Here is a 27,848-nt window from a genome sequence, read left to right as displayed (position 1 = left end):
GAAATTTACTTAATGATAAAATATTTTGTATAAGTGAATAATGTATCTTTCACATTAAAATTTCACATCTTAGTTATTATATTTTTATTAATTGAAAACTAAAAAACTAAAATCAAACTAAAAAATTATATGAGTATAATTAAATTATAAAATCCATATGATATTATAACAAAAATTTTAAAAATATTATCGCTATACCAATAATAAATTAAATGTATTGTTAATATTGCATTAATAACAATTTTTACGTAGTTAAAAGACTATAAGAATGATGTTTTTATAGTTATTTAATTTAGACGTGAAGTTTTAAAAACATTTTGAATTTAATAAACCTATAAATAAAACATTGTACAAGAAGTCAAATTATTTTAAATTGATACAAAAATCCTGAAAAATAGTTCAATTTTAAAATATCTTGCAAAAGTATAAGTAATAGTGCAAAACAGTATTTTAAGTGCTTACATTTTTAAAGATTACTGATTGCTATGAAAATGATTATGATATACATATAATTAGAAATTTTGTAAAAAATGAATACGAAATATTTTCAGGCTAAAGTAGGGATCCTAAAAAAATAAAAAATAAAAAAATGTAGTTTAAAAGCACATTGTAATATGGTAATACTTTTATATTTAACGATCAGATAATTTTTTTGTGCTCTATTTATTAATAGTACTTACATTTTGTAAAAAGCAAAAAAGAGTTATGATAGAACTTTTTCACATAAAGCGATTAAAGAAAGTTGATTACATATTAACATCATTTAACATGACTGAACTATATGTTTAGTTGAGTATTGTCAATAAAAAAAAAAAAAAAAACAGTAGTATTGATTTATTTTAAAGCGATGCTGGTTAGGTAATACTATTAACAAAATAAAATTGTATTAATTACTCCCCGTCATTAAAACGTGATAATAAAAGCAGAATTTTTAAACGTAATTTACTAAAAAAAGTTCTGTGTAAAAACGTAACTATTAACTATACTAAACAACACATTATTATACTAGTATTATAGTTAGAATTTTCTAATCCCGTTCTAATATGATTTAATAATACCCAAGCAAATAACTACATAACTAATTACATATATACTATAACTGATAAATTATATTAGTATAGACATAGTTATAAAAATAAACTAATTTAAAATTATGTGGTTCATACTTCAATAATACAATTCAAGAATTCGTGAGGCTGTACTATTGCATCATATAAATTATAGTTATATTATTATAAATATATACAATTAGTACTATTACTTAATACTATTAAAGTTCAACACATCGAATTTGAGATCTTTATAAACCTTTCTCAGGTCTCGTTGGGACCACTCGTCGTAAACTTATAAAGCGTTTATAAAGTAATTTCCTGCGGTGTGGTGCTTAGGACGGAATTCCTAATCTTGCATGGCTATGATGTTCTAGACATTTGAAAACATTTTAAGTTTTAGTTGGTCCACAAATTAATTTACATTTACCGTTATGTATAAACGTTCGATCGACTCGTATTCATTATACGCATATTGTTAACAAATTAAACGTAGCGTGAAATAGTTACTGATTTAATAATAAGTTAATTCCCGCAGTAGTGTTACAAAGTTAGTTGTTAACAAATACATAATTTACATAACATTATACATACTATGCTATATACATATCTTGTTTATATTTGACTTTATGTATACTAAGCTGACAGTTAGTAGCCACGGTTTTCAGTACCTAAGTTCCAACAAATGGCAACGTTTTGGTACGAGACAAAATTATATGAACATAAAAAGTTCTGAAAAAAATGTCTAAATCCCATTTAAACTATGAAATAAAACGGGTGTTCATTTTCCGCACATTTTCATAAATAATTTATCTCATTATTAAACTCTATGTCACCATATTATTAAGTTTACAATTATATTTTATACTTAGCATTGTGGCTTATCATAGTAATAAATACAAACTAAAATGATAAATTAGGGTAATACAACGAAATATACGTCATAATTGAGTATAGATGAAGTTCAAACATATAAATGACCGCATTGGCAAAGTACTACTAATTTAAATATCTACGAAAAACTCAACACTTATTAGTACTTAGCGAATATAAAGGAGCCAAAAGAGACACTGAACTGTTGAGGGAAGAAATGTAAAATAATGCATGGTTTTTTCAAGTGAACGATATATTATCTTAGTTAACATGTTGGAGCTAATCTCAGTCAGTAGTTGTCTGCTTCTTGGATTTGTGGTGAATCTTAACAGCTGATATTAGATGATCTAATGGTAAAAACGTAATAAGTGTTATCATAATAGTAACAATAAGTATAAATGGTGCATTTTAATTTATTTCATTCAATATTTTTATTGTTTACTTCAAAAAATGTATTAAAACTATGTATCGAATGTTTTTTTTTTTTTAATTTTAAATTGCTATAAATATTTTTATCACGCTTTTAACACTAATAACACTACATTGAATCGATCCTAATAACCGATACTTTTTGTAGCTTTGACAAAAATATAATATGGTGTTATAATATAATGAAAAGGATTCCCCGTATTTCTCATTTCAATTTCATACAACATATTCATGTTCTTTCAATCGCGCATTAGACTAATAATTGCATGATTGTAGCTAACCTAACTGATGAATTGATACTAATATAAACTGATTTCATCAGTTGCTATTTAAAATTGAATTTTCCATACAATAATCACATATATTATATTCACAATCAAATTTTATTGTATTCAATTAATAATAATATGCATAATAATGAACCTTTTAAATTCCCAAAAACTAGTATATTTTGAATTACAATAACATTACTTAGATCGTTATTTTATATCAAAATATCAAAATTCGTGAAAATTAAAACTTAAAATCTATGAAAAAAAAATGTATGTCTTTATATTTTTAAGACTTTTGGTTCTTATAATAACAATTTACGAAGAACCGTGTTTAAAATAGACAAACCTCAGTTATTAAAATTTTAAATAATTTAATAATCTAGTCAAATTTTGAACTTCAATTGCTTATTAAAAAAATATGTGACTGTATTTCAATATTTTTTAATTGCTCTAAATAATTTATGAATAATTCACATTAAGTTTTTTCATGTATAAATTAAAACTATATTATATTTAAGAGTTGAATATTTTAAATGTCAAAAAACATACAATAATATTAAATATTAAATACCTATTGTTTAAAATAGTCATGAATTTATGATGTTTAAATTAATTCAAAAATTTAATTATTGAAATCCTCAAATATATATTTTGATTTGAAATGTAAAATCAAAAATAAATGTTGTCATTAAAAAAAAAAAAAACCATAAAAATAACATTTTTTTTTTTTTAATTATTATTTTGTAAATAAAATGATAAATTAAAATTATGTAAAAAATAAATAAATTTTCCAAAAATATTGATTTTGCAGGGAATGAGTGGTCACTGTTTAACAAACCATCGCAAACTTAACGTGAGCAAATTACGAGAAAAAACCATAATATAAAATGCAAACTTTATAAACAAATATTATCACTTATATAATGATCACCTAAATTCAACTAAAACCGCCATCAACATCAACGTCATCACTCAATGTTTAAAGTAACTATGATATCAACATTAACTAACTAATACTATTTATTTTTTTTTTTTTTTAATGTATCTATTTGTTATTAATTCACTTATTTTTATAAAAAAAATAATAAAATACTTTAAATCCACATGGCCTATATCACCACATATTACGAAAAAAAAAAACTACCATATGCAATTAAATTTATAGTTTGTTATAACTAAATAATTTTGTAAATTTTGTTGTGACAAAATGATTTTTATTGTTAACCTTAACTCAATGAATATTCATAATAATTATTACTACAACGGAAAATTATATTTCTCACTCAGTAAATAGTATTTATTAGTATAATAATCTTCCATGCAGTTTATACGTAATAACGACAGCACATGTATACGATCTGATTTGTGTCGTTTAATTTTATAGTAAATTGTAAAATCGAAAATGAAAACTATAGTTTATTATAATATAATAATGTATGGATGTATTATATGTTATGGTTTATATTGTGAGAGATAATTTTTTAGTTTTGTGGGTAATTGAATGTATAAATAAAATGCATTTGAAAAGCAGTGAATTTTACGGTGCGCGCAACCATTTTATTTCTTCATCGTTTTAGGGGCTAAACTAGGAACTCTGCTCGGAATCGTTGCCCGAATGCGACAATATATAACCGATTTCGGACATATATAGTAATAACGTAAGATCAACTTATGACTTCTATGGATATTCTTTGGGGCCAATTTAAACAAATAATTTATACCACGGTTTGTCCGGAATATGCTTTGATTCGCGAAATTTTCACCAACCACCCTACGCCAATAGGAGAATAATTTAGAAGTCTTTTCCGGCAACGTTATTTCTGAATTATCATCTCTGAAAATAATGTAACTTGAAAAAAAAAAATTCAAAATTGTAAATAATAGTTGGCACGATTAAATCCACAGTTAGAACCGACCTAAATAATATCATCCAGTAAAGACTTCCGTTTTAGTATCGATACGATTGACACTCATTACATATTATTCATATAATGCATTAATTAAATTATTGTTATAAAGTTATTGTTTTTATTTATGATTTTTCTAAATATTAAATTTTATATTTTTTTTTTTTTTTTTTGTATTTAACATCCATAAATAAAAATATATTTTTGTAAATTATTTTATTCTTACCTACCTATGTATTTTTAGTAAATTTTAGATGTAAAATTGAATTTATAAACCATAATCAATTCATTTAATTTAAATAACATGTAAATATCATATGATCAGTGCCACAATGCGACAAGTCTTAAGATTTTTCATACACTTAAAAAAAAAAAAAAAAAAATTGGCCGTGCGTATGAAAATAAATTTAAAATGTTTAGAAAAATCATTGTATGTAATCATGTATTTTGAAAATAAATAATTTCGTGAAATATTAGGTAATATTATAATACATCTGTTTACAAATTCATAATATAAAAAATACCCGTCCACACAATACCTATGTCTTGGTAAAGACAAACACAAAAATTATTGACAAGCTTATATATTACTTGTCTATAATAAAGAATATTTTTTGTGAAACACCTCAAATTACAACTTTAAAGTGTGACTTACGAAGTTTTTATATAAATACTGAATTTTCCAACAAAAGTTATTTAAAGATGAATATATTAAGTACGCTCTTATACTAATGAAACTCAAAATAAATAAAACACTAATTTCTTAATAACTGTTAATGTTAGTACACATTTATCATAATTAATAATAATATATATATTATATATCTTTATTATTGTGATATATTGTAATATATTGTATGACCATAATAAGTAAAGTTTACCTATAACGTTAAAATAAAAAAATAAACGTACAGTAACTGGTAATGTAATAACCATGTATATATAAAGTATAAAATATCGACAAGGCTTTAAGTATCTTGTTACAATGAATGTGAATAAAATATGAACAAACAGTGGCTTGTTAATAATAATAGTTAAAATTTGCCTTCATCGACGGCACACTTAAATTTTATTATTTTTTGATAATAAATATAAACATACTAAGTATATATACAAATATACTATTTTATAATATGGATTCATTTTCCGAAGTTCTGACTTCAATGTGATGTTTTCTATTTCAAAAATAATCATAACTCATCATCAGTATATCAAATACATCCTCCATATCAAACTGAAATAAATTTAGGTCTATCTATGTGTGTATATATATTTTTTTTTTTTAACATCATTCGCAATTTTTATTGTAGATGTATATTCAAACTGTATAAATAAAATAAATGAGTGCATTAAATAAAATATTATAATGAAGGATATAAATAACTATTTAGCAATAAAAACCAAATAACGTGATATTTTGTACAGTGTTCGTGTGATTCACAAATTAAATATAAAAAACTAAAAACATTTTTGAAGTAAAATGAAGGAATTGACACATAACAATAAATGTATGTGAGAAATTAAATTTAAAGCATTTTCAATGAATAAAATTATCCGAAAGCGTTTTATCTTAAATTGAAAATAACAGGTTCTATCACTATATTGACTCTCTTTAACGTTTTGTCATGATTAATCTGTGAGTATATTTCTAATTATTATTATGTTATTCTGGAAAGTAAACTTATGCTTATATATATACATAAAATATAAAATTTATTGACGTATAAATTTTAAAAAAAAATGTGGGTTTTTGTTTTAAAATATTTAAAAAAAAAAAAACCAATATTTTATTATACATAATCTAGCTTTTAATAATTAGCATGACGTGGTACTACTGTTTCAAAAATAATATTAAAGATTTATGGAGTGTCTAAAATCTTCAACCCTGTTGTCATTTTACATACTTTAAAAGTGATGATAAATTATGTACACATTTTATAATAACTTTATGTGAAATAAATTTAATAATTAATTAATTACAATTTTATTTAGCAATGTCATCGAGAAGGCCATAATTAAAACTGAAAAATAAATAAAACAACTTTAATCATTTTAAATATAAATAAACTTTAAAAAAAAAATATACAACCTAAATCTAAAAACCTAAATTTTATATATTATAACGTTTAACTACAATTCAAATTTTTTAATTAGAACAAATAAAAATAAAAATACCACGCTGTGCCAAAAAATTTACAGTTTAACATCAATCGACCATATAACATCTAACTATGAAAACTAATTTTTAGTATCAACACTAAAATGAAATATTCACAAAAAAATTATTTTTAAAAGCAATTCAATAGTTTTTATCGATTCTTTAAACACTCATTTAAAAATCAGCGATTTAATTTATAGTAATTAAATACTTCATAGGTCTTATACATGTTGTAAAGCATTTCTTAAATTCCACTTTCAAGACCAACTAACTGCCTACATAGTAAATTTTATTTATGAATAACATAAAAAAAAAATCCTCAATATTATTCATTAACTGTTAATTTTGAAAAGTAAACTAATTTATCACACAAAGTCATTTAAAGTTTAAAAGTCTTTAAGATTTTTATTAAAAATATTTAAAACACATTACAACAAATTTGACAAAGTCCACAATAGCTTTAATATACATAAAACTATGGCAAATACTAAATACATAAATCATGCTAATAGCATGGTAGTAAATAAAATTGATTTCCGGTGATTGCATTAACGTGAATATCACTGAACATTAAAATGGCTTGTGTTTTTATTTCATCGTAATAACGTGCGTTATTTAATATTACACACGCATGATGTAATATGATACAAACTTAATACTTTGACCACATACCTTTTTACTCTTTCTATTATGTAATTATGTGCTAAAGTTGCATTACTGTAATTCTAAAACAACAATTAAGATAATACAGTTTTACAAAAGAGTATTCTTTGTTCGTTTTTTAAAGCTATCAAAATTTAACGAACTATCATCCCAAAATCTCCAAAAATGTTAGGTGGTATGCCTATAGTATCACTTAAACATAAAAAAAAGTGTTATGTAATTCGATATGATACTCAATTAAATGACTTTAACTAAATCCATTTTTGCAAATACTTATGTCGTTGTATTACTTTAATTATAAAATTCTACGTGAATAAAATAATTATTTAAGTATGTATGCATATACCTAAGAGTAAATAAATGAGGTACATTTTTATTTTATTTTTTCGCAACGACTTTTAATAGCTTCTTTTTACGTATACAAATTATAAATCAATAAATTCATAATCGATTATATAATATTTTTTTTTTTAATATAAAATTAATTGTTCCATTAAATGTGAAGTTTGTTTAATTTTCAAAATTATAAAAATATATCAAACTCCTTCTTTAACAACGTGCCGATTATAGCTTAAATTTTCTTGTAATACAGGTTTACTCAACATGCTGTATGTGACTACATACAGCATGTATGTAATGTATCTACATTACCCGCTTTTCTGTTTAAACTTTAAAATCATATTAACTGTAAAGACACTTATGGAAATATTATAAAGTTTTACAGCAATAGGAAAAAAATATACAAATAATTAAAATAATTATATAGTAGCTAATTGAAATACACGTTTTAATTTCGTTTGCATTTAATTGATTTTTGTCATTACAAAAACAACAATAATAAGTATTTAGGTTTGTTTATTTTATTTAGTTCATAAATTATTGTTTTTAATGAAATAAAAAATTTTATAAATTTATGTTAACTAAATTTATTTAAAATGAAAATAATATATTTTATTTTACATCACGTAACTTGCGTGTATAATAATAAAATAAAAATTATAGTTTGCTCTTTCAAAATTATCTTTAACGATAAGTAGGCACCCACTTACATTACCAGAGATTATGGTGATATCCTTTTAGTCACATAAGACAAAAATGAGATATGTTAGTAAAGTATTTCATTTGATCGAACAAACTCAGTAGAAATAATAGATTTTAACGATATTCACAACAATGATTTATTTTTCGTAAATTTTCTAAAACTATTTTCTGCACAAAACGGAGTATAAAACGTTACTAATAGTCACTTAAATAAAATAAAATTTTGTTTATAATATTACATGATATATCATTCTAGTATAGATTATTTTTTAAATTACAGTTCGTGCCGTTGACGTATAATCATATGTATAACATAAGTAGGTGCTTTGTAGTGTTTACTGTTTGAAGTGAATATATGCTTTTTATTGTTAATTTTATGTACATAGAATTTTGAATATAAGTTTCGTTGTATATATATAATTTTAAAATCAATACAAAACTAAAATTTTGGAAAAACATTTTAATCGTGTATATACCTTCGATATAAAAATATATTGAATTCGAAGTAAAAGTGCTTTAAATTATAACAGGTATGTTTATAGTAATTGACTAATCAATTTTTGCTTTGAACAGCGTATTAAAGTTACTTATTATACATCTAAAACAACAAATATAAACAAACGTGTTTTAATCATTAATGTTTTATCGAAAAAGATATTTAAAATTATTTGCATAGCCTTCCAGGTTATTTCAAATTTCAAATTTAGGTTCTTCTTTAATTTTTTATACAAAATATGAACTTAAGTTTAATAAAAGTGATTTATTTGATGTTTCTAATAATAAATATTTGATCATACTATTTTAATTATTAATGTTTACAATAATGATCACTCTTTTTTAAATAAAAAATAATGTTAATATTTAACTATTTTATTATTTTTTATGACTATATTTAAATAGATATTTTATAAACAATAAAAACATTATTTGTTATCCAATAACTTATCAGTATGATAAAATTTGCAATAACTATGGAATTATTTGTATTTTCAGTACGAAAACGTAAAGATCTATATGTATTATTTTTATTTACAAAATTTAATTAAAGTGGACATAAAACATTTTTAATTTCTCAAAAGATCCTTCAATTAAATTTTATTTATTTAAATCAACTGATTTAACAGCATAAAATGTATCTAAATTTATAAAAATTATTATCATTGTGTTTTTTAGATCCCTAGATAGGTGAAAAAGTTAAGACATGGTGAGGTAAAATACCTAAGTATCTAACTATCTAGCTTATATTTTGTAGAATTTATATTTTAAAAACTATTCAAAGATCGTTTATCTTAAATTCAAAAATCTACTTAATATGTTCATTTAGGCTACATAAGTTAAATATTTAGCAACTCATTCAAATTTTAAAACAATAGACTTTGCAGATAATACATTATTATTGTATTTACTATAGGTAATTTAAATTAAGTAGTTTTAGAAGTAATAATTGTCTGTCTATTAAAAAGTGAGAGTATACGTATTATATTATACAAGTTTAAGTTTTTGAAGGTTCCCAGTGGACTCTTTCACATGATTTATTATAATTTTATACGTTTATATTATTGATCACAAAACATTTTCAACGCGTCAACAAACTTGGCAAAAGCTTAGCTTTGTGTAATAAAATTAATCTTAAATATTGATTATCCCTATATATTATGCTTATATTTAATTGTTTAACATTTATACATTATAAATTAATTTACCTTTCATTAAATTTAAAATTAATTTCAGTTATTTTTTATTTACCTCGGTGAAATATTAATAATTAATTATGTAAATATTTTTTATTATTATTTATTATGGATTAATAAACTAAATCTTCAGTTTTTCATGTAAATACATATTATAGTATCAATATCTAGGGTATTAAAATGTCTCATTTATCTATACTGCGATAACACGGGTAAATGTACGGGTAACAGTTTTTATCGCAATAAAAACCGATTATCTACATCAGTACATACATATATATCTGATACCTTTCTCTAGTATTAGAGGATCTTTGGGTTTAGGTAAACAACACAGAAAAGCTTTTAGGAAAAATTGTGAATTCATTAAATTTGATCCATTTGTGATGCCATAACACATGTGAATGTATACTTTTTGTTGAAAAAAAAAAAGAGTATAAAGAGGTGATTTTCCCTAGAGCCATAGGTCATTTTCACTGTATATCCGTAAAGTAATTTATACTCGTGGTATCGTCCTGTTAGTATATAGATGTATTACCCATATAATAAGCACCTTCATTTACATAAAATCGAGTTGCAAACATTGCTGACCGTAGTAGACGAGAATCAACTAATATTAATAATAAATATAAAAATATTTTTATAATATAATATATTATATTTAATAACACTATATTTGCAAGCGAATGCAAATTTATCAAATGGAATATTGAAAATTATACATATAACATAATTCTATAATCTTTAAAACTATAGATTTAACATAATATATTTCAAGAATAATGCCGGCAATCTATCATTAAAAAAATGAATGTGCATCTTAAAAACTCGTTATGATACACACTTTATATACCTATTAGAGTACAGTAATATATAACCTTATCATATTTTTTGTTTATCTCGTTTACATATTAGGTCTTATATTTATATAAAATATTGAATAATGATTTTTCCCATAGAAAAGTTTTACGGAAGTCGAATAACCGTATGTTGAATATTATACTGAAAGGGTGATCATAATAATTCATTGGTGAACACATTATTGTCACATACATAAATACATTTACCATTCAATAATTTATTTCCTATATGTAATAATGTTTTATTGTATCACACACACACATCCCACATTTTAATTGCGGAAGTCTATGGGATGAAATAAAAATGCATTTCATACTGCAGTAATAATAACAATTATCGGTTGTTGATACAAATTTATTTCATTTTTTTTTTTTTTTAATCATGTCAAACCTTAACTAGTCAAATATTTTTTCGAAAGCACAAAAAAAGTATTATAACTAAATCTAAAATTTTCGAACTGCCTCTTCGCCCTTATTGATCTACTCCGCAACCCATAAATTATTAGACTGGATATACTACAACTACGTAATGGCTGCATTGCAAAAGTATCAATAGAATGAAATCTATTCAAATGCATAGTATAATAATAACTAATAAAATATAATACTATATAATAATAATAAAAAATTCATATGACTGTACCGATCTGTAACGTACATAATATTGTTAACTAGGTCACTTACACATAATTATTTCAAATTTTAAAATATTACAAATCATAATATACAATTTTACTATAGTATTTATCGCAATTTGTTATTAATAAAATACACATTTTTAATTTAAAATATCGAATAAATTCATATAAAAACTATTTGCTTAATAATTTTTTTAATAATTTATATATATATATATATAAGTAGACATTTATTTTTCTTACTATTTTAATCAAAAATATATAAGATCTAAAGTATATAAACTTCTTGATAAAAATCTACAAAAAAGCTAAAATATTAATCATCTGCCAATCCTTTTAATTTTTTATTAATTTCAAAGGATTATTATTTTTGTTTAACGAGCTATACTTAATTTAAAATATACCAGGTAGGATTAGATATTAAAAGATTAAAAATTAAAAAATAGGTTTTATAAGTTACTTTTTTCACACACTTTTTCTTCACAAGTTATTTTCACTATATTATGTAAAAGCTTAAAAATATTATTATTTGTTTGTATGGAAAATTTTCTCAAAAAAGTTAATTTTATAATTTAAACAAGTATTTTTTTCTTTATTTTAACTAAAATTTATTTACCAGAGTTAAAAATTATTCATTTAATTATTTAAATATAATAATGTATTTTTATTGGAATTTAAATTGGTTGAACAATATTAAACTCTATAGTCATGCTTGTACATTAAGTTAAAGTAGAGTAAAAACAAGTTTTTAGTATATTGAATTGTGATATTTATAATTTATAAATATATAATAATGAATGAAGGCATAAAATAATACTATATTATGTTGCTACTCAATAAAAATGATAGGTTAAACTGTGAAAATATTGTATAAAGAAAAAGAGTTGTATTATTAGATTGATAACATGAATAATTATTTAATTTTTAATAATTTGTATGAAAAATTCACACATGTTTTAAAAAATTGAGATTGTTTTAAAATAATTATTATATTATACACAGTACAAAAATGTTATGTAACTTCTGAAAAATTGTCTGTAAAATTATAATGTTATATTATAAAACGCCATCTAAATAATTATTCAAGAATTTATTTATATATGCATAAATATTATTAAAAATGATTTGTTTTATAAAAATAAATGCAAATTACTCACATCATATTTCTGTTACAGATGCTTGAAAAGCAACAGCAAAGATTTTCTGTTCAGAGAAACACAATGTAGTCTGCACATTACATTCAAACGAAGGCGTGTTCTGCATAATATAATGTTATTGTTGAGATAAAATGTAAATAAAAATATACTAGACACAGTTTTCATGTTACAAATTTTGTTGAATTATAGTACCAATGTTAATTGTATAGGTGCATACAATTATTAACATACTTAACATAATTTATGCGTGCTGCATCGAAACGTTTAAAAACAAAAAATTCGCTAATCAGATGTTTTATTTAATGTTTTTACTCTACACCATTTGTGACACACGTCCCTTTATATATAAAATATACTGCAAAGGGGCAAACTGAATGGAGTTCATCAAAGGAAAGAATCGTTGATACATAAAATAATTTATAAATGTCAGTGTAACTCAATATGATGATGTGTAAATAAATAGTCGAAAAACCATCGGCAAAAAGACGTACGGCGTGGCAAAAATTATCGTTCCGTCAATAATGTGACTACGACTGTTCCGACATTTATATAACATTATAACAACTTTAAGGGTCATCAGAAGAGAGAGAGGAAGGAAATAAATAAAATAAATAAAACAACAAAAAAAACCTCACCAAAGTGGTTTTTGACGGCAAAAGATTACTACAATACGACACTAGTAGCTGCTGCTACTACTCCTGACCGAAAACTTTGTAATTTTTCCCACCCCTTAACACAAAGATTGGCGAGCATGTGCGCGTGTATTTCTATATAAATATATATATATGAAAAACTTAAGTCGACAAACGTGACAATGATGACGGCAATAAAGGACGTGGCTCTCGAATTACATTCGGCTCGGCTATTACGTCGTATATTTCTCGGAACCCGAAGCAGAGTTTGGACGATCTATGCCGCCGTACAATTCCGACAGTTTTTCCACCCTTTCTCCTTCACGTTGTCCTACACATACAACGATGACGACGACCACCAAACACTAATGAAACCTGGTACAATGATAATAACAAACTTTTTGGGCCCGGCAAGTTTTAGTTTACTTTTCGGCTGCACACTCAAAATAACGACGTTCACACAATTCGCACAGTTCGTATTATATACTTCCATACACACACATTCATACATACATACAAAATTGTTAAAAATAGCAGACAATATTAATGTAATTAACTAAATAATATGTAATAGATTTTTTCTTGTCAATATACCACTGTTTTATACATATCAATTCATTATCTCCTAATTGGAGGTAGCTATATTATATAGGTAATATCTAATTACAGTTAATTTATTAGCATTATTAGTTATTTATGTTTATTTATATTTATATAAATTATAGACAGTATGATCCACGTTATTGTGTCTATACTCATAATTTCAAAAAGTTGTAAGTTTAACTTATTTTTAAAATATTATTTTCACGTAATTTGATTTCATTGAATGTCAACGTTAAAAACAATTATTCTTCTTACAGTCTTTTATTTAAAAATGATAAAAAAAATTCAAATTTTGTACGAATACTTGAATTATTCATAAGTATTTAAAATTTTTATGAATGGGTGTAGTGGTACAACATTTTAAGAATTACTCCTGTGTCATTTGTCACTCAATAATTCATCTTCATTTAAAAAAGCTTATAGGTTATAATCAACTACTCATTCCAAATTAAATTATTATACAAGAATCGAAAACTCCATATAATATTCTACTCAAATGTAAAAATGTAAAAACTCATAAAACAACAACAATAAAAAATGTGATATTACTAAAAATGTTATTTTTCAATGTCATAATGAGTGTAGACACTTAAATTAATCATCTCGTTATAAATAGTAAATACCTAAAAGTACAAATTAGTGCCATGACACACCACAAAAAGGGACGAATAAGGGAATTATATCTCCCTATGGCTTTTTCTATGTATTTCTCAACATTTTATCGTTAAAATAAATTTTCATTCTTAAATATGATTTAGTCACTTTTTAATTTTTTTTTTTTTTAATTTAAATTGATTGATAACTATAAAATATATGATGAAGTTATAAAAACATATTTACCACCATTATGAAATGATTGACGCATAAATACTGCTGATAAGAAATAACATAATAGTATTAATGTAATACCTATTACCTATATATAATACATCACATCAATAAAATATTATTATAAATTAACTAATATCTGTAGGTAAATTCAAAAATGTATACTTTTTTATAAAATAGACTGAAAATTATTCCCTTCTTCTTCAAAACATTTGAGTATGCCACTAAAATGACGGTCTGAGGATTAACTTTATCTGGCTGTAGATAATAAATTAATTTTTTTAATTATTATTTTTTGGATATAGTACCAATAGACTTTTTTTCATCACGCCGTCACATCTAATAACAAAAAAAACGCCGATGTATTTATTTATTTATTTTATTTTTAATGGTAAATTAAATGAGGTTTTTATTAGTTTTCATTTGTAAATTTAGTTTTTATAGCCTTTAAAAACTTTAAAAAATTTTAAAATTTCAATTTTTGATCCCTAATAATCTAACCTATACATTACACGGTTTCAATTTATCTTATGCCTAGTGTATTTTTATATATAAGCATGCATTATAATTTAATATTACATAATATATGTCATTCTGCATCTCTGATAATGTAAGTCCTAAGAAAACAGAGTTTAAATATTGTTAGATAATTCACATGGCCTATGCACAAATATAAAACACGAACAATAATTAGCAATTATCGACAGACGAGCATAATGTTTGAATTTTAAATATTTTAACGTATTTCAATAACTTTATAATAGTACTATTTTACCAATTTTAATTTTTCAAACAATTTCAGTACCTTCCACTTAATATTTAAATTTTATTACATTATACAAATAGAGTACCTATGCCATATTCCATATCGTATTATATTACATACAACTACAATACTGATGATTATTTTAACAATGAACACTCATTTTAAAAATTACTAGTACTTTATTAAATATGTTTCATACTTTTAGAAATAATCAGTGTTTATAGTTAAAACTATTGCATTGTATAAATAATGTTATAAATAATAATTATAAAATAACAAATTTATTTGATTATTAATTATTGATATAGCATTTATTTTAGTCGATACATTTTTAAGTTAATACGAAAATGAAATACATTGAGTTCATATATTATTAAAAAACGTGTTGTCTCAACCAAATTGTTGTTAGCAAATATAATAATATTTAAAAGTTATAATGTTGTTTTTACTTAAGTTATCAATCTAAGCAAAACAAGTGTAAGTTCAAATTTTTTCATGATACTTGATTGTGTTGAATAATTTTCAAGATATTTTAATTTTTAAGTACACTTATTCTGTCGATTGAAAACCTTAATAATGTTCAACAATTTCGCCTTTTCAGTGGAGATTTATATAATTATTTGTTGTCCTAAGATATAACTTTATTCATTGAAGGGTTATATTATAAATGTTAAGAGTTAATACTTTTGATTACGATCATTTATTACAGTCAAAATTAACATTTAGTTCACACTACTCTAACTATTGAGCTTAAAATGTAGCATTATGGGATAAGAGGGGGGCGTAAACTTTATATTTATTATTATCGTCTCCTTTCTCTATATTTAAAAATCCTATACATATCATAAATTATATTCTGATACTAAACATTGGAAGAAAATATACTGAAGTTTTTTATGACAAGTAAATGAGTATGACTACTTAAAAGTATGATATAGTATTTATGTATTTACAGATATTTTAAATTTATAATATTTAATATGATGTATATTTGAAATAGTAACATTAAAATAAGAAAAAAAATTTTTTTTTGATTATGTTGGTTTTTTCGTTTTTACTTTAAAATATAAAGAAAATAATTTTCGGTTGTAACGTCCCCTCTTCACATGCGTTAGGTTAGAATCGTTACACGGTCTATAATCATTGTTTTTGTAAATAGCATCTAAATTGGTTTGAATCTGAGAGGCCTACATTTTCTTATATTTTCTTATATTATTATACGTGTTATTAATATAAAATTATATTGCATACTGACGTACTGTATACATTTTCTACTCAAGCATTTCTTTAAATTATATCTCTAAATTTTTAATAATTTATTTTCGCCGGTCGTATTTAACTGTACATGAGATCTACAACTTACAAATTATATTATACAGAGTCTGTATACTATAATACTATTATGTAGATAAAATATCGTCACTTGTCAAAACTTTATTACTATAGTTTCTAAAATATAGATTTTTTGTTAAAGATAATTATGTGTTTCAACGATTATTTATTTTAATATAATGAGCCATTTATTGTTAGTCAAAATTTTAATAAATTAAAACATTTTCATGTTGATGAATTTGAAATTTTGTAAATTACTTTACCACTAAAATATTTTTTTTATTATGGTTAACAGCAGTTGTATCTTGAAACAAAGTATTTAAGTGGTAATAAAATAAAATATCACGTTATCTATAATGGAAAATTAAAAGAATTTTTTATGGAGAATAACAACTTTAATGAATCATTTAAAAAAACGTAATTATTGTCAAATTAAAAATAAAAATATCATAGGCATTTTTGTTATAAAGTTCTGTTAACAATGATTGTGATTACATGTTTAATTTGAAATAATAATAACCTAATTTTTTTTTTAAATATTTTTCATTTAACTAATATAATATTATTATTAAAATAATCAATTTTTCCATTGAATTCAACTCAATTTAAATATTATCATTTTATATTGTTTCGAATTTAAAGAGATAAATCGTATATTTACATACTACTACCACAGTTGTAGTTACTTTCTACTTTATTTTAATAGCTTATCACTTCTCAGAAATTTATATTATATTGAGGATTCACATTATTTATTTACTTTTATAAAATATGATCAAATTATTAAAAAAATTCAAAAAAGCAAAATATAAAGCAAATAAAAGTAATAAATATATAAAATAACATAAAAAATACTTGGATAATTTTTAAAATTATGTGCACTTATATTGTTACATTATAATACAAGGTAAGTACTTGTACTACAATATAAATATGAACTACTTTTGTTTGTTTTTGTTTGATTTTCAATAAACGATAGCGGCGCCGCGGAAGCAATGCGAAAACAGATCCCGCGGCGTCGTCGGTTATAACAGGAAAAAAAAATATATGAACTACTATGTATTTTGTACAACAATTGTATCAGCAGTTAGATATTATGATTGGTAATTATTCTAATGACTTCGCAAGCATCATATTCATAGTTGTTGAATACAATATTATTATATCTATTATATTATAACATAACAATGTAGCTAGTTAAAGCTTACATTGTAGAAGAAAAAAAAATAATATTTGTTGTTGTTTTTTTTTTTTTTTTTTTTTTAATATCAAATATCAGGTCAGTATTGAACAAAACTCTATGCAGTCAGATATAAAATTCGAAAAGGCTCGTCCGAGCGAATACGATAAGCCACACCGGTCGTTTATTTGAATAATCTTTTCATTTAACCACATAAAACGTATGTAAGCTATATATGTAAATCGATTGTATGTACTTAGTTCCAAAAATTACATAAAAACAAAAACCATCGATCAGTATTATAGTTATAGGTGATAAAAAATGATTAAATAATATTTGACACTTCCGATTCAAATTCACTACTTTGTGTACAGACCCCCATCATACAAGTAAATAAGAAAATATACCATCGTGTATGATTATTGATTGTATAAATTATTAAAATTATTAAATTTTTATTTAAATACAGCAGGTAACTAAAAACTCGTAAAGGCATATTACTAAATTATTATATTAATATTTAATAATATTACATTATTATGATACAATCGAAAATATTGTTGAGTGTTGTATTTATTACAATGTTTGAAGATCTCTCTATTTACAAAATAATAAATTTCTTATCGCTCAGACTAAAGATGTGAAATAACCGGTAGAGTTTCCCGAGTACATCCAGGGGCATTGCCCATTTGTGACAAAAAAAAAAAAAAAATGAATTCGTTTTGGGTATTATTTAGGTACTGTTGTGGGCTACGAAACTTAATAATATATTTTATAATAACGCGTTGCGCGTGTCAGGGTCGATCGAAATACATCATTGAGGTCACTATTTTGGACAGCAGACTCCACGTTGTACAATGCACACGTTTCGTCAATTATGATACAGTCCGTCACAGTGTGATGGCCCGAAATCATGAATGATTACACTCTCATTATTGTTAGTAATACATCTGTTTATTAATTTGCATATAATTTACAATGAAACAAAACAAAAAGCAAGTTATATCCGAACCGTGTAATCGATTTGAATAATTTAACTACCACGGGCGGTGTCGGGCCTTTAGAGGCGCGATCAAAAGGTATAAGCAATTATGGTATTGTAAACAAGAGGTAAAACTGAGGAAAAGAGAAAGTTACCCCACCACTTTCCAGTGGTCTTATGTAAGTCGTGTTTTCGCAATGACTGCCTGAGTAGGTGTCACTGGGGTGGGATGGGACTATTGGTCCTAAAAAGAACCTTTTTACGGGTCGTGATGGTAGATCGACTATGATGACTCGATCAACGAGTATCTCGCCGCTAAATCCGGTGTGTGATACCAATGCCGTGTATGCCGGGATCGCCGCCTCGTTTTGACGAGTGTTTTCGCTGCTTTTTCTGACTGTAGATATCACCACTATGTACGTCGTTTGTTCTTGAAGTAATTTTTGACGATGATAGTGGTGATTGAAGAATGATAATTGAATAAGTGTCCGATATATATATATATATGATCCGTATCGACTAGTAAACTATGAGTATGCCGTCGTGGGTGGCTGTGCTTACTGTCGGTACGGGTTTTGTTCCTGTAGAGTCACTTTTGGACTTGTAGCCATGGGTAAAGTATTTTTATCTTCGTCATAATCTCCTCTATCCATTTTTTGTATTTATTGGGGATGTAGGATGAATCGAAAGATTTCAAATTCACCGCTACATCTCTATGATGGTGTTGTTTTATGTATGCTTCGTTGTGATTGGTGGTCCTGAAAAGGACCGTTTATGTTGCGAGTGTTCCGTTACAATTATAAATAAACTGCATCTTAGATATTTTTCTTCGACAATAACAAGTATCAAAAACAACTTCGAGGATATCCACAAAATGCAAAATCGTGGGCTACAATAACAAGAAACTTATTTCATATATAAGGAAGCCCAGAGAGCAGTAATGTCTCAAGGCAGTAATGTACCATAACCGTTAAGACCTGAGCAACTTCAGTCACTATTAGTCATTATTTTACTCTTTATGCTTATACTTTTTTTTTTACTTAATAAAAACCTTATGTTCATCATTATATTTGTATTATTTATTATCCAAATTATCAAATAATTGATTGCTGAAAATACGCACGCAACAATAAATCCCATTTGCGCAAAAATAAAAAAGGTATATTTTTTCCTACAACTAATTTGCACCAAATTTACCTAGTATAACTTATTATAATAAAGTAACATATTTTTTCTTCAAATTATAATCAATATGATTTTATTAAAATTATAGTCAATTGTACGACTTTTTTTTTTAAATTATAATCAATAATATACATTTTAATCTTCATTTTTAGAAGTAGTGAAATTTAAATCGATTAATGCTTTATGAACATTAGACACAGATTTAGGATTTGAAGGATAATATTTTTTATGAGTATGGTAAATACTTTTTTGTACAGCAGATACATCAGATATAGTAAAATCTGAATTAGTTATGTAATTATTCATTTTAGTTCAAATAATTGTCCTAGGACGAATACTTATGTCTTCCACAGATACACGCTTACATGCTGCAGTTTTATTTAAAATCTATAGACTTATAAAAATAATTTTTTTAAACGTTTCAGACACAATATACAAATTAACCAATTCGTTAATGTAAAATGTTTACACAGGTAAATTTGGCGCAAATGGGCTATCGGAAAAAATATACCGTTTTTATTTTGGCGCAAACGGATTGAACCCAAAACGATTTTTTTTTTTTTGACGCAAATAAATAACCCCAGTATCTAGAATAAGGTATCACCCGAGTGTGTTCCAAGAAAAAAATTACCATATACATATTTGACGTAACTATTTCAAATAGTTAATTTAAGTTATCTTGAGTGCACCACACAAAATTTAATAGACTTACTCCCAAAAATAATTAGTTATTAATAATAATTATTATTATTATTATTATTTAAGCTTAGGTACACATAAACCCATTTTTAAAAATTTTAACTTTGCACAGTTGTTCTATTTTTTATAATATTACTATTATTTTTTTAATTTATAATTTATTATTTTAATAAATATCTTTTAAAAAATTTGAATATTATAAATACGTATAATTTACTTAATTATTATTGCGTTACTTTTAGCATGAGTTTACTAATCATACTTGTTCATTATGAATAAGTCGTAGGTAGTCGCTCGTGAGTAGTTATTACTAAACTTATCATTGAAGTTAAAATAAAATACAGTTCGTTCATCATTATTTTATTGACATAGTAGTTGTTGTGAAAATAACGTTTATAGTTTTACATAGTTATATAATATTAGATCTTCAGTTTTGTCTTTTAAAAGTTTTGGCTACCGACACAAAACTCATTCAGCTTTTAAATATAATATTATGTTAATAGGACTACAAACAAATTTGGAAAATTAAAAAATATAAAAATTAAACGCACTTAGTACATTCATATAACCGAAATTATAAATACAATAGTTTTATACGAAAATTTAATTTTTCTCAGAAATTTGTATATTTATGTATCTGTATTTTCAATAAAAATAATAATCATATTATAAAGTTTTAAATTTCATTATTATTTATTAATAAGAGTCTTTATGAATTTGTATTCATAATAATTCTGAATTAATGATTTTAAATTGTTTATATTATTTTTTGTACTTTGTAATGAATTAATTAAAATGTGTATCAAAATTAAAAAATTAAGAATAAGACTATTATTTTATGTCTCTTGACTATTTAATTCGCCAAATTATTCAAAATTGTATATAAGCAAAAGATAAGTAAATTTTGTTAAAATTGTATTCCCTATGTTTAGTGTACTTATTTTCTACTTCGAAGTGCTAAAAATCAATAATAGTTGAAAACAGTTTTCATCAAATTCCCCATATAAAAAAATAAAATTGAACAAAATTGTGCAATATTATTTACCGTTGCAATAAAAGTTCAATATTAAGTGTCTGTATCCTACAATACAGTGGGTATACACCTTTGAAATCCGTTATAGACAAATTTGAGAAGAGAAATATACACCCGCTGTCCTATTTAGTTCTAACCAGCCAAAAAAAATCATTATTTCATTATTTTCACACCGTTTATTAATTATTATTTTGTTTTCCATTATTTTTGTCATAAAAAAAATAATGTTACATAGGCGTATTTAATTTTCTTTTAAAATTAAATTTTTTATTATGTCTAATTCATTAAAATACATTACTATACCAATTGATTTGGTATAAGGTATATTATATTGCAATATATATAAATTTGTTTTTATCAGATAAAATAAATTTTATTAAACTATAAATATCTATATAATATTATAATAAAATACAAATGAACCATTTTTAATAAATTGTGTTCAATATAAGTACTTGCCAATTTATTATTAAAGATATTTATTGAATTTATATTTTGTAAACGCCATGTATCTATAAGTATTTTATTTATCTGTAAATTATTGATAGTTACTTATAAATTACACTCATATTTTAAAAAACTGCAGTAAATTAAAAAAGAGGACCTAAATTAAGGTGAATATTATATTAAAATCAGTTAATTTATTTACACTATTGTTATTTTTTATAGAAATTTTTTTTTTTTAAAACAACATTAATATTATAATATAAAAACGACCAGCTATAGTATCACCTTATATGTTAATAATATTTTGATGCGAAGCATATATAATACGTTTTACTCGTATATATACATATATATATATCATATAGGTATAATTATTATTGAGCTGCAATCGTATGTACGTGGTTTCAACAGTTCGGTCGTTTTTCAGTGAATATTAATAACAGTAATGATAACAATAATAATAATAAAAGGAATAAATGTAAACTTCATAACGTGTCAAAAAAAAATAAAATATATATATTATCGTTTTTTCCCCTGAATTTATTATGAGGATAATTAATGCCACGTGTAGGCAGGTAGTTTGGTATAGTAATAATAATATTTGTTTCCGTTCGAATAACATTATTTAACGTTATTTAATGTTTCACTTTTGTATAACCGAGTTGGTACAAAGTAATAATAAGTAATAGTAATAATATCTCTCACGTACACCCTCGAATACTACCACGTTCTTATAATTATACAACAGAAGAATATTATTACTATACTACGTTATAATATATATCTACTACATTACAAGAGGTGAAAAAAAGAATAAAAAAAAAAAAAGAAAAAGAAATTGTTTCCCAAAATATGATATTGTAAAATTGCGTGTGGCGATTCCGTTAAGATAGAGGAATCTCATAAATTTCAATTATGTTAAAATATACTAATATTCTCGTGATAATACGCTCCATTTAACACCCATCTGTCGCGGATTTTTTTTCTTTTTGTTTTTTCGCATCTCTCCACCATGCCTTTGCATGTCTTTGCAGACTCACTATCGCAGTTATACACCACATTTTTATATGTATATAAGATTATAATTATTATAATATATTAATAATAATAATAATCAAGAATATTAAAATCTAGATGTTTACAAAATTAAAGTAAATATTGTATTGTTGCAATCAAATCTTCCAAGATCTTCGTACATAAAAAAAAAAAATCGATAATATAATTTTTATTTTTATTACTGTTGTTCCCATTATATTAAAATTATCTGCCTTTTTATGGAATAAATAGTTCTCATAAATACCTATATAAAAAAATTGTCCTATGGCGAGAATAATACTTTATTTAAGTGACAGATTTTATATATATATATATATATATATATATATATATAGTATACGTATATTATAGCTAAGTTCTACGCAGTTAGTGAATAAATTGAATTGATTTTTTTTTTAATACTTGATTTCTTACAAAAGACACATAATTTTATATTTTTCTAAGTTTATCCATCTTGAAACTGGAAAATTTCGGATTTAAAAAAACACCAAAAATTTAAAGACAACACCCTTTTCTACCCAAAACAAAAAATATACGACTTCGAAAGTATTTTCATGGAAAACCGTTTCCGACAAATATTATTTGGAAACCATGCACAAACATAACAATCACGTATGTACACTAAAGTAATAAAATGTTCTTATTATTTAGTTTTGCACCATTTATTATGATATATTCATTATATTTAAATATTTTGAAATGTTATGAAAAATATAATGCGATAAAATTAAAGTTTTTAAAAAATCATATAAATTATCATGTTGAATTTTAGCGATTTGAACTAATGCTTAAATATTATAAAATTGTAATAATTGAACTTCGTGTAATAGATATTATTTTTCATTGTCTTTGACTAAAAATGTGTGAACATATTATAATTTATAAAATCAGTATAATATACTAGCGGTATATCTGAAACCCGGTAAAAGGTTCCGGATTTTTTTAATAGGCATTTTAATTTTTTATTATTTTAGATACAAATATAACTACATAAAAAAGTCGATACTACAGTTTGGTTTTAAAAACAAGATAAATTTAAAATCGTGGTCTAATTAGTAACTATTATTATAAAGGACATTACACATGAGGCGATTCGAACGAGCGCATCTGCGTTTTTAACACATTAAACGGGAAGTACCTACTTATGTAATTAAAATAGATCATATAAAAATATTATACAAATTTCTACTAAATATCCAGCATATAATATTGTTATTATTATTATAATTGTATATTTATTCACCGAAATATATGAAATATAAATACAGGGCTATTAGGTACAATTATCAATTGATAGCCAGTGCACGTATAATAAATATTAAAGACTGCGGAGTGATTCACCAATCATGCTCACTCCGTATTGTTTACCCCTGTTTATGCACTTATTAAAATTTTAATTCTTGTAATTATTAAGTTTATTTGATACTACAATTCTTTATAAATTATAATTACAAAAGTCTATGTGTATTTTGACCACCTTTTTTAAATTAATCTTTAAGTACAGCTTCGTAGTCTGTGTCTATGATGTTTATAATATCTATAATTCTGATTTAATGTTAAATATTTCGTCGTATTTTATTTTTACTTTATGATTTTTTTTTTTTTTAAATTTCAATATAAATTTTTTCTTCATGTTTTTATTTCAAAATTCCAGTTTCATCTTAAATGATTTCACTAAAAATTGATCTGTGTAACGGTCGGCTCTACTGTAAATTTCGATGTCAAAAATGCTGCTCCTGTATCTACTTTGTATTAACACATGATCATTAATTAAAGCCTTATCTTACCATCTGGTGATTTTCATTCTATCTAATGAATATCTCTGTAGGAGAGGTGCTGAAACTGATTACCATTTCAAAAGAGATTACAAATAATATTACCTTTTTTTTTAAATTTATTGTTCTATTTTTTCCAGTTCTATGTACAAACATACCCTTCGCATGTACACATGTGTATTGCTAATTTTAGTTGTAACATATACTTACATTACACATCACTTACACTATAATCAATGTATATTATAATAATTGGTTTGGTATCTAACTTATTAACTTTTTTAAATGATATTCTTTTCAACATATGTTTATATTTTTTTTATGTATAGTGTTTGTTACAGGTTTTATATAATATGTTAATTATAATTAATAAATTAAACATAATTATGATACAAAATACAAGTTATGCAATAGACTGTTATCGTCTACGACTGTACTCAACTCAAACTAATTATTTATATTTTTTGTGACAGAATTGTAGAATATAATATACATTTATTATTTATATGTAAGAATAATCGAAGTAACACACCACAAAATTTGATATTCTTACAGTCATAAAATTACAAACATATTATTGATAAATATATTTGCTGGTAATGTGGTTCACCTCAGGGATATAAACGATACGGGGCGTGCATGTTGTAGCCTCATTTGCATATTTTGATATTGGCACAACAATTTCCATCATCCCGAATACAAAACTATTTGCATATTCTAGCGTGGTTTCTTGAGTCGGCTGTCGCCAAAATGATTGTTATTGTTCAATTATGTGTACTATAGTATATATTATTTTGTTATTATATTTTGTACTTCTGCTAAATTATATTATTATAAATCTTATATAAGAACATTAATTAATGTGTAATAATTTTGTATAACATCGCTCTTGGTCGCAGCTCTACAAATATGTGTAACTACATTAATTATCTTAAATGTTTTCAATAGTAACAAAAGTACAAAATATGTTTACTTATTTACTGAACCCTCTGAATTTCAACTTAATTATTATTTATTATTACATAAAGTTTCCCTACTTCCACGATAATTTATCAAGATATAAGTAAATTACAAATTATGTTTAACTCTCTTTTTTTGAATCACGAATCTACTAATAAAAATATGTGAATTCATCACACTATTAGAGAAATAGACCAATAACCTATTATTTTCTTATGATCAATAAATTTCTTGTATTTCTAAACCTATTATATAATATATTGTACGTTTTTAAGCACATTTATACATAATATACATTATGCATTTTCATAACCTAATCTTAAAAAATGTCTATAAGTACCTATTTCAATAATATAAAAAAAATGTAAAATAGTTTATTTATTAACATTTGTTTTAAATTGAAATACTTAGTAACAATACCGTTGAAGTCATTTAATGAGAAATACTTTTAATATTGTAAGCATATTTTAATTTGATATGCGTGAATCAATAATTACTTCAATTAAGATTTAAAAATAATGTACCTATATTTTATTGGTGTCTCGGTACACTGAAAAATGGTTTTTTTTTTTTGGACCATAAATTATTTTTAATATCATAAAGCCAAACAAAAATTTTACAAATTGTACAATAAAACATTTATACTTACCTATACTGGCTGTACCATAGTAATTTAACTTAGTTTCACAATTATTTAAATAATAATACTGATAAAAATAATTTATTATCTAGCAGATATATTATGTAAATATATTATTTTTATATATAAAAGTGCCATTCTAGCATATTAAATATTTTTAATTATTGAAAAACAAAAATATTATTTAAGTATCTACGGGTAATATACTTAAATAATTTATAGACTTAAACAACCCCTACGGAATATTAAATTTTAGATTTTATTGTTTTTGTGTAAAATGTTGAAATTTTAATCCGCAAACATCAGTGATATTCTAACATTATGCCCCTTGACTTTTATCATAATTTTCAACATATGAGCAAGACGTGTTAAAAATTCAATAAGTTTCGTAAAATATTTATAATTTTTTTGTTCATTCAAATGACAAGGTCTAGAATTTTATTATTGCAATCACCATATCAAAGTGCATACATTTTTTATATTTTAATAATAAAAGTGTATAATATTATATATATTTTTTATATAACATTATGAAAATGAAAAAAATTATATATCACCATAAGTCCATAATAAAGGTAGTATACTATTTTAAAATTATGTTCATTTAATCATACATTGAACAAAGGTAGAACTGATCATTTTGAAGTGAATAATAAATTTTGTTGCTTATCATATAATATGTATGATAGTTAAAATAAGGTGATGTACTATATAAAAAACTATACATGTTACCTTTGTGCCCCACTGTATAATTACGTAACCAGAAGCCAAAATATAAAAAATATGTAAATCTAAAAATATATTACAAAATAACAAACCAACTGAGTTGTTTTCACAGAAAAAAATATAATGCTATATTTTTATATTATTAGAAATGATAAAAATACTAACCTAATATTATTATCTTCGTAGATAAAATGAAGAAATTATTACAAAGAGAAATAAAAATAAAATAAAATTTTTTTTTAACTTTCTGAAAAATGTAGCTATATAAC

Source organism: Melanaphis sacchari, unplaced genomic scaffold, assembly GCF_002803265.2.
Source record: "Melanaphis sacchari strain LSU unplaced genomic scaffold, SCAv2.0 Contig11_pilon_pilon, whole genome shotgun sequence".
NCBI classification, from domain to species: Eukaryota; Metazoa; Arthropoda; class Insecta; order Hemiptera; family Aphididae; genus Melanaphis; species Melanaphis sacchari.
The sequence above is the reverse complement of the archived record's forward strand: the minus strand, read 5'-3'. Positions refer to the sequence as shown.